Genomic DNA, 9,870 nt, shown 5'->3' with positions numbered 1-9,870 from the left:
AGGGGGATAGCTCAAGCGCGCCCGGGCTGTCCCGCTGTGGGCGTGCTCTGTGGCTTTGCTCTGTCTCTCCCAGGTCAGCAGACCAGAGAGACGGAGCAAAGCCGTGGAGGACTTGGGCAGTCCCGCCACCCCCGTCTCCCTGGTCTGCTGGGGGCGGGGTGCAGCTAGTGCCCCCCCCAGCATACCAGGCTTTTCTTGCCTACCCCTGGGGTAGAGCAGCTGGGGGCTGCCGGGTTGGTCCTGCAGCACCACTCCGGACCAACCCGGCAGCACCCCAGCTGCTCTGCCCCAGGTCCTGATTCAGCCGCTGCTGGTCAGTTTCAGCAGTGGCTGAATCAGGACGCCTGGGGCAGAGCAGCTGGGTTGCTCCAGTAGCACCGAGGAGCAGCAGCGCTACTGGACCAACCCAGCAGCACCCCAGCTGCTCTGCCCCAGGCGTCCCCAAGTCAGCCGCTGCTGAAACTGACCAGCGGCTGACTACAGGAAGCCTGAGGCAGAGTTGCTCTGCCCCGGGCTTCCTGGAATCAGCCGCTGATCAGTTTCAGCAGCAGCTGACTTGGGGATGCCTGGGGTTTCTTAAGTTGAATCTGTATGTAAGTCAGAGCTGGTGTCCAGATTCAGCCGCGGTTGAAACTGATCAGTTTCAGCAGCGGCTGACACCAGTTCCAACTTACATACAGATTCAACTTAAGAACAAACCTACAGTCCCTATCTTGTACGTAACCCGGGGACTGCCTGTACGTGTGTGATATCTGTGTGTGGAGTTAGGAATATGGACTCTGCTGATACTGGCCTGGACTGCCTGTTGTAAAGGAGGATTGTCACATGAATGATGATGCTGATTAGCACGGCCCCAAGGACAATGGTCTCTAGGTGCCAATACACACCTGGGGAAGGCATCTAGAAACCTGCAAACCAGTCAGGGCATAATGGCTGCCAGCATGTGAAACAGAGACTGTGTGACCTGCTCTGGATGGGGGACGCCAGGAGAACTATATAAGTGCCATGAGGCGGACCCCATCTTGTCTTCAGTCTTGCTACTGATCCCAGATGCAGCCTTACAACGGACAGAGAGCGGGAAGGATTGCTGACCCATCCTGACATAGGCTGCACACCAGAGACTTTTAAGCTAGCAGCTTATAACATCTCTGCTGAAAGCCTGCGTCAAGAACTGGGTGACTGGTGCATGTAATGTATTTTCTTTAACCCCCTCACTCTCCACTTTTTCTTTCTTTTATTAATAACCCTGTAGATTGGAAGTATCAGGGGGTAGCCGTCTTAGTGTGGAGCTGCAAAAGCGACAGGGAGTCCTGTGGCACCTTCTAGACTTTCATCTTGCATGCGTCTGACGAAGTGGGTCTTTGCCCACGAAAGCTTATGCTCCAATCAAACTGTTAGTCTAGAAGGTGCCACAGGACTCTTTGTCGCTTTCGATTTTAGATTCTAAAGGACTGGCCCAGCGTGATCTTGTGGGTAAGATCCAAAGGGGATACTGACCAAGAATCTCTGGCTGGTTTTTTGGGACCGCAAAGACCCGTTCGGGGTAGGTGAGATCGGGTTCTATAACCCCTCACCTGTGTGCAGGCCCAGGGCTAATTGTGGCACAGGGAGAGCTGGGGTGCCTGAGGGGTTTTGCTCCTGAGGCTTCCTGTTGGCCGGATTGGCAGCCGAAGTGCTCGGTGTGACCGCATTGTGGCCCGTTTGGGAAAGGTCTCCAGTCTGGGGCTGTAAGGAGCCCTAGTTTTGAGCAATTTGCCCTGAGCAGACACCCTCCGCTGTGCCCCGGCCCGGTCCGTCACAGGGATCAAGGGGGTAACTGTTACCCAGGGTGCAAGCCCCCTGGCAAGGGTCCAAATCTGTCGGTGGGGGCCCAAAGGCGGAGCGTAGAGGAGTTTTTATTTGCCTTTTCTGAGAGAGCCATGCCTTAGCACAAGGCAGCTTCCTGTTTGCTCTTAAAGGTCCAAGTGCTGTAATTGTTTCGTCTCTCCCTGCCAGCCCCTCCCTCTGCATTGCTATAGCACCGTGGTCACCAACCGGTAGATCACGATGGACTGGTGGATCGCGAGGCCTCGACCAGTCGATCGCGAGGCATTCGGGCCCCCCCCCACTATTTTCCCCCCGATCTGGAGAAGCCCCACTACCTACCTCCAGCGTAGTGCCAGCTTCCCGCGGGGTGGACAGAAGTCCTGCCTGCAGCTTCGTGCCGGTTCCGGATGTGCGCCGGCTGCTCCCCTCCCACAGCTCTGTGGCGTGCTGCGTGCGCTGCGAGGGGGGGTCGGCCCCAGAGGAGGAGTGCGGCAGCTTCCCTGCGCCACAGGAGGGGTGAGCTGAGTGCAGGGGTTTCCCTGCGCCACGGGAGCAGGTGTTGGCCCCGGGACAGGCACGCACGGGGGTTGGGCTGCGCCACGGGAGGCACGCGCCAGCTTCCCTCTAGGGGGGAGGGGGAGAATCCTGGGAGGAGGTGGGTGCAGGGGACTCTCTCCCCACCACTCTCTCCTCCCCTCTCCCTTGCCACAGAACGCTCTCCCCACTGGCACCCTGTCCCCTGCCAAAGCACCCACTAGCACCCTGCCCCAGTACTATGTCCCCTGCTCCCACCAGCACAGTTGGGGCCACATTAGTGAAGCTTCGGGGGGGGGGGGGTTGGAGGAGGTTTTTTTGCATCTCACTTGTGTGGCCCCAACTGACTTTTCTTGGGTCAGTGACCCCTGACTCCAGACAGGTTCCCTGCCCTTCTCAGAAATAAAGACAATGCAGAAACTTGTGTTTGACACAGTATTTTATTTAACAGTGAAGCCTGGCCACAAACCCCCATTGGGGCCAAGCCCCCATCTGCCCACAGCATCATAACACTCCTGCGCTCCCCTTTCCCCCAGTCCCTACATCTGAGCTTATCATACACTGGAACCCCCTGGCCTGAGCCCTCACCTACCCCAACCCAAATTCCTGCACCCTCACATCCAGAAGTCTGTGGCTTGCTTCGTCCCCTAACCCTTCCCCTGGATCCGGCACCTTCCCCCTCCCGGTCCCAGGCTGTGCTTCAGCCCGCCTGGCAACACCCGCACCCCCAGCCCTGCCCCCACCCCCCGAGCAGCGCCGTAGCCGCGTGCCCCTGCCCAGCTCCAGCCAGGCGAGCCTCGGGGCAGGAGGAGTGCTCGGGAGGGTGGCGGCAGCCGCAATGGCCGGTGGGAGATATAGTTGCCCTGGCCTCCATCTCCCAGCAGTCCCTGCAGGATAGGGTTGCAAGATGGTTTAACCAAAAATACTGAAACATCCCCCCCCCCTAAAAAAAACACTGGGGAAAAAATTCTGTGGGGGGGGGGGGGAAAGGGGAGACCAAAGTTGTCGATGAAAAAAGGCCTCCGAAAGTTATTAAAGCTAAAAAGCCAAACCAAGCCAAAGCAAAGAAACCAGCATGGCCCTTCCAGTGCTGCGGCGTCAGAAGAGGGGTAGGACGGGAGCGGCTGAGCACTAAGGCGCGGGGAGGGCATTGCTTCCCCTTGGGCTTTCGGCTGCCATTCTGCTCTCTTGGCCCAGCCAGAAGGCAGCTTCCCTGCGGGACCAGGTGAGCAGGGGCTCTGGGGGAGGGGGAGCTGGGCCCAGTGCCGAGTGTGTCGTAGGGTTGCCAGGTGTCCGGCATTTTCTGAACGTCCTTACTGGGCAGGAGGCGGAAATACCGGACACCTGGCACCCTACTGCATGGTCAGCAGCAGGGGAGAGGAGCAGGGTCCGGCTCCTGCTCCCCCAGCAGCCAATGCGGGGTCTGGTGCCTCCTGGTTGGGTGGGGGAAGAGCCTTCCTAAGAGAGGCGGAAGTGGGGGCAAGAGGAAGTGACGTCAGCGGCCCTAAATTCCGGTAACTGAGTTGTCGATGGAATTTGCCGTGACTGTTCGGTGGGTCGATGGGGCGCCTGCGCCTCTGAAATGCAGCGTGAGCCCCGCTGGCTCTGCAAAGGCGGAACGCTGAGGGGAGTGCGGGGCCAGCAGAGAACTCGAGCAGCCCCCCGCTAGCCCCGTACTCCCCACGTGTGAAATGGACCAGGGCTCCACGGGCCCGTCTCCATTCAGACCAAAGCGTGTGGGGAGCATGGGGCCAGCGGGGGACTGGAGGCCCCAGGGCATCCTGGGAAGTGCAGCGCCCGCTAGCCCCGTACTCCCCACGTGTGAAATGGACCAGGGCTCCACGGGCCCGTCTCCATTCAGACCAAAGCGTGTGAGGAGCATGGGGCCAGCGGGGGACTGGAGGCCCCAGGGCATCCTGGGAAGTGCAGCCCCCCGCTAGCCCCGTACTCCCCACGTGTGAAATGGACCAGGGCTCCATGGGCCCATCTCCATTCAGACCAAAGCGTGTGAGGAGCATGGGGCCAGCGGGGGACTGGAGGCCCCAGGGCATCCTGGGAAGTGCAGCCCCCCGCTGGCCCTGTGCTCCCCACGTGTGAAATGGACCAGGGCTCCACGGGCCCGTCTCCATTCAGACCAAAGCGTGTGGGGAGCATGGGGCCAGCGGGGGACTGGAGGCCCCAGGGCATCCTGGGAAGTGCAGCCCCCCGCTAGCCCCGTACTCCCCACGTGTGAAATGGACCAGGGCTCCACGGGCCCGTCTCCATTCAGACCAAAGCGTGTGGGGAGCATGGGGCCAGCGGGGGACTGGAGGCCCCAGGGCATCCTGGGAAGTGCAGCGCCCGCTGGCCCTGTGCTCCCCACGTGTGAAATGGACCAGGGCTCCACGGGCCCGTCTCCATTCAGACCAAAGCGTGTGAGGAGCACGGGGCCAGCGGGGGACTGGAGGCCCCAGGGCATCCTGGGAAGTGCAGCGCCCGCTGGCCCTGTGCTCCCCACGTGTGAAATGGACCAGGGCTCCACGGGCCCGTCTCCATTCAGACCAAAGCGTGTGAGGAGCACGGGGCCAGCGGGGGACTGGAGGCCCCAGGGCATCCTGGGAAGTGCAGCGCCCGCTGGCTCGGGCGTTCCCGAGCGCAGGACGAGGGTCGTGCGAGGCTGGAAGGGGAAGTTGCCCTGACGCTGTGCTGGTATCAGCAGGCCGCCGCTGCCCTCGCTGTGAAGGAGCCCCTCCCTCGGGGAGACATCGCCTTGCCCGCCAGCACAAAGCTTGCTGGCGCCTAGACATCTCCAGCAGAACTCGCCCGTCCTGCCAGTGGCGCTTTGTGGGGAGGGGTTTGCGAGCTACCAGAGCATGTGCAAAACCTGTGACTGACATTTCTCATTCCCAAATGGGGTGCTTTGAATTACCATCAGCATGTACGGTGCATGGTGCAAAACACGCTCCTTTCTGCTGAGAGAGAAATGGCAGAAAAGTGGAGGGTTTTTTGCAAAATAATTTACTTGGCTTCAGTTATTTGGCTGGAAGGGGACAAGCGACAGAGAGAGCAGGGACACAGGATGCCGCCTGTCTCCCACACCCCTCCCCCCGCCCGCCCACTCAGTAGCAGTGAAGTGGAGGGAATGGGAGCCAGTGCCGTGGAGAGCCACCTGTCCCCCGCCCCTCCCTCCTGGGCACTGCTCTGATAGAGAGGCGCGGCGCGGAGGGTGTGGGGGGCAGACGGAGCCGGTACCTGCACGAAGCTTTCCAGCCAGCTCCCCGCATGTGCCAGCTATGGGAGGCAGCAGTGGCAGGCGGGGTGGGGGTCGCCAGGGCTCACTGCGGACGGAGGCAGCTGCGTGAGATGCCGGGGCAGCGTCAAAGGAAGCAGTCCGTGCTGGGGGGGGGCTGTGACGGCACGTTGGGGGTTCCCTGTCTCCTGCACCCCGAAATGGCACAAACAGACTGCACCAGCCAGTGGAATTGAGGGTGGTTTATTGCTCCTCCAGCACAGCGCAGCACAGATGTAATCTGGTTACAGGAACTGGGCTAGGATGCCTCAGGCCCCCTTGAGATGGGGGAGACTGGGCCCCTAAAACTCCAGCTCCTCTCCCTAGGCTGTCTCATCCATCCTCACAGACAGCCACCAACCAACTAACTAAATTCCCTTGCAGCCCTGCCCCCCAGTCAGGGCCGCATTCCACCTTCCTTTGTTCCTCTCCATGGGGGGTGTCTGGCCCCTGGCTCAACAAGTTTGGCCTTACCTCTGCCTAGTGAGGTTTTCCCTGCTGGGTCTTGCTCCAGACAGCAGGGGTCACCACAGCCCAGCAAGTACCCCCACTACGTCACAGGGGCTTCCTGGGAGTGGGGGCTGGGAGCGCACTGGCTGCCGGCCCCACCTCAGGAGACTATCGAATAGTCGTGGAACCGACAGTATTTTGTGCGCTTCCAGGACTATTCACTTCATGGCTGCCTAACGTCCCTGCTTGCCTTGCGGTCAGCGCGGGCTGGGGATTTGGATGGGAGGGTTTGAAGGGGATATGCTGGTAGGGGTCCTGGATTTCGTTTCTGTTGCCATTGGGTTGGAAATAGCAGAGTAAATATGCCTTATCAAGGTCCCGTCACAGCCAGATCCCAAGGGAAGTATGGTTCTGAGGCTGGCTAGACCATCGGGCTCCGTGGGTCACGGGAGACGGCAGTAAGGGAGGCTGCAATGGGCAGGAGGAGCGCTGACCAGCACGGGGGGCAAGGGGTCACATTCAGGTAGTCAGCAAAGGGGCTGGCCGGGGGCTGGAGAAACACTCCGGACAGTGGGTTGAAATCTGAACTGGGTCTAGGTTCCCTGCCTGCTCGCAGTGCGGGAGAGAAACCAGGAGTCGGGAGGCACCGGGCGATGGAAACCCAGGCAGGACGCCGTGTCCCTGAGGCATGGGGAGCAGGGAGTGGACTGAGCGGAGAGGGGACTGGGAGTAGGGAAGGGGAACTAAGCGGGCCCAGCTGCGTCCAGGGTATTTCCCGTGGATCTCGTGGGTGGGTTTGGTCTGAAGTGCTCTGTTGGCATCCAGGCCCCCCTCTGCCATCTCAGCTTCCCTCCGGGGACTGCTCTCTGGTGATTTTGCTTTCCACAGTCGCTCTGTCAGGTCGAGTCCAAGTCTGGTTGGAATCAAAATCACTTTTCTTCAGGGGATAATTGGATTCTTGTATCCTGGATGGGCTCGGTGCTTGGCAGTGGGCGGAGGGGGGGCAGGAGGAGGTGAGGGGCTGGGGGGTGCTTGGCACTGGGTGGGGGGGGGGAAGGGAGGGGGAGGGGCAGAGGGTGCTTGGCACTGGGGGGCAGCAGGGAGGGGAAGGGGCCGGGGGGTGCTTGGCACTGGGGGGCAGCAGGGAGGGGAAGGGGCCGGGGGGTGCTTGGCACTGGGGGGCAGCAGGGAGGGGAAGGGGCCGGGGGGTGCGTGGCACTGACAGGGCAGCAGAGAGGGGGAGGGGCCGGGGGGTGCTTGGCACTGACAGGGCAGCAGGGAGGGGGAGGGGCAGGGGGGTACTTGGCACTGGGGGGCAGCAGGGAGGGGAAGGGGCCGGGGGGTGCTTGGCACAGGGGGGCAGCAGGGAGGGGGAGGGGCAGAGGGTGCTTGGCACTGGGGGCAGCAGGAAGGGGGAGGGGCCGGGGGGTGCTTGGCACTGGGGGGCAGGAGGGAAGGGGAGGGGCAGAGGGTGCTTGGCACTGGGGGCAGCAGGAAGGGGGAGGGGCCGGGGGTGCTTGGCACTGGGGGGCAGGAGAGAAGGGGAGGGTCCGGGAGGGTGCTTGGCACTGGGGGGCAGGAGGGGGTGAGGGGTTGGGGGGTGCTTGGCACTGGGGGGGCAGGAGGGGGTTAGGGGTCGGGGGGGTGCTTGGCACTAGGGGGCAGGAGGGGGTGAGGGGCTGGGGGGCAGCAGGGAGGGGGAGGGGCCGGGGGTGCTTGGCACTGGGGGGCAGGAGAGAAGGGGAGGGTCCGGGAGGGTGCTTGGCACAGGGGGGCAGGAGGGGGTGAGGGGTCGGGGGGGTGCTTGGCACTGGGGGGCCAGGAGGGGGTTAGGGGTCGGGGGGGTGCTTGGCACTGGGGGGCAGGAGGGGGTGAGGGGCTGGGGGGCAGGAGGAGGTGAGGGGCCGGGGGGGTGTGCTCGGCACTGGGGGGGCAGGAGGGGGTGAGGGGCCGGGGGGGGCCTTGGCACTAGGAGGGGGGAGGGGACAGGGCGCGGGAGAGCGCAGGCGCGGGCGGCGCTGGCTGGGCGGGAAACTCCCGGGACGCTCGCGCTGACGAGGCGGGCGGGAGAACGCTGCGGGGGGCGCTGAGGGGCGGAGCCTGGGGGGCGGGGCGGGAGCTGGCAGTGACGTGGAGCCCCCCCCCCGCCTGCTTCTCTCCGGGCCCCAGGCTGGACATCGGCGGGGCGGCCCCTGGCGGAGGTGGGGGGGCGATTTCTGCCCCCTGCCCCCCCGGCGCTGCAGCCTCCCCGGGGAGCAGCGCCCCTGTGACCCCCCCTCCCCGGCCGCGTGTCGCCCCCCCCCCAGCCACAGACCTTAGCGAGTGAGAGCTCACGCTGGTCTTTTTCTGCCGCCCTTGCAGAGGAATCAGTGCGGGGCCGCGGGCGGAGAAGAAACCGCCCGAGATGGACTTGAGCTGACTGGACGTGATTCTCGGAACACGTGAAGGGTCCTCAGCGTTCGGCCTTCCCATGGCTCTGTGTGAGTAAGAGGTGCGTGCTTTGAAATCTTTAAGCGTCCTGGCAGTATGTTTCTTCTGAGGCAGAGAGCTTCCTGCTGGGGCACGGAGCCTGGTGGCTTGGGGACTGGTGAAGGGGCATAGGCAGTTCAACAGAGCATGGATAGATATTCAAGGCCTCCGTTCTCTCCGCGTTCCTGGAGTGGCAGCGGGAGGGGGTGGCCGATGGTGGGAGGCAGCGGTGCGATGGTGGGAGGAGAAGCGATGCCGCGTCCTTGCGGACTGAAAAGCTAAGTTGTTTGTTTGTTTTTTCCCCTCTGCTGTGTTCGGTAGCGAGCGATAAGAAGTCAACCCTCCCGGTGTCCTCCCGTCTGGGGATGGAACGGAAACGAGAACAGCCAGCTCGGGAGCTTGGTCGAAGCGAGGCGAGAACCGTCCGGCTGGGAGCGGAGCAGCCATCGCTGACCGGGAGATAAGTGTCGGGTCTGGAAATCTCTCGGCTTACGGCCCACTCGGGTCTAGGAAGGGAAGTCACGTTTGCTGAGACAGCGAGTCCGAGCGGAGGTTCCACTCCCGCAGTACATTTCAACATCCCCCTCACACAAGCTGCTCCCCCACCAGTGCTCTTCCCTAGCCCATACCCCCTAGTCCTGGTGTCCCTCAGTTTCCCTTCTTCTCTCCACAGACTCAGAGCAACCTGCAACCCCAGAGCATCCCTCCCTTCACGGGGCCCATCAGCCCCTCTTTTTCCTCCCTAGAACACTCCCCCATCCCGCAGTCTATCCCTATCCCTACCTTTCCCCCATCTATAGGACCCTTAAATCCCGTTTCTTTCCTTCCCAACCCACAGTCCCTCCCCCCACACTCCCATCCCGCCTGCCATGTGACCCCCATCACTACCTTCCCCCCAGGCCTCCTTCCACACGTAAGGACTCCCTCAACCACTCTCCTCTTCCTCCTCAACAAGCCCCCATCCCATGCCATCCCACACTCCAGACCCTTCCAATCCATGCTCCCATCCATTGGGTCCCACCACCCTTCTCTTCCTTTCTACACCCACATCCCATGGCAACCTGCACTCCTAACGCTGCCCTTCCTCCATGCATGCCTACACCCATACACGGTATGCGTGCTTTATTTTGTTTTGATAAACGACAGCAATCTCTCAACTGTAAAAGCTAGATTATAATCAAACAAATGTAGTTTGTGTAATTTCTAACAGCAGGAGGGGAGCGGGAGAAGTTGTGCGTATGTTACTCCTCATTGAGGGGATGGGCAAACGTATGAGCTTGCATTGTAGTGATTTCTCTCCCGCGTCAGATAATATTATTTTGGGTGTACTTTCCGGAGGGGAA

This window comes from Pelodiscus sinensis, chromosome Z (assembly GCF_052426305.1).
Source record: "Pelodiscus sinensis isolate ZL-2025 chromosome Z, ASM5242630v1, whole genome shotgun sequence".
Classification (NCBI taxonomy): domain Eukaryota; kingdom Metazoa; phylum Chordata; order Testudines; family Trionychidae; genus Pelodiscus; species Pelodiscus sinensis.
Note: the sequence above shows the minus strand (reverse complement) of the source record.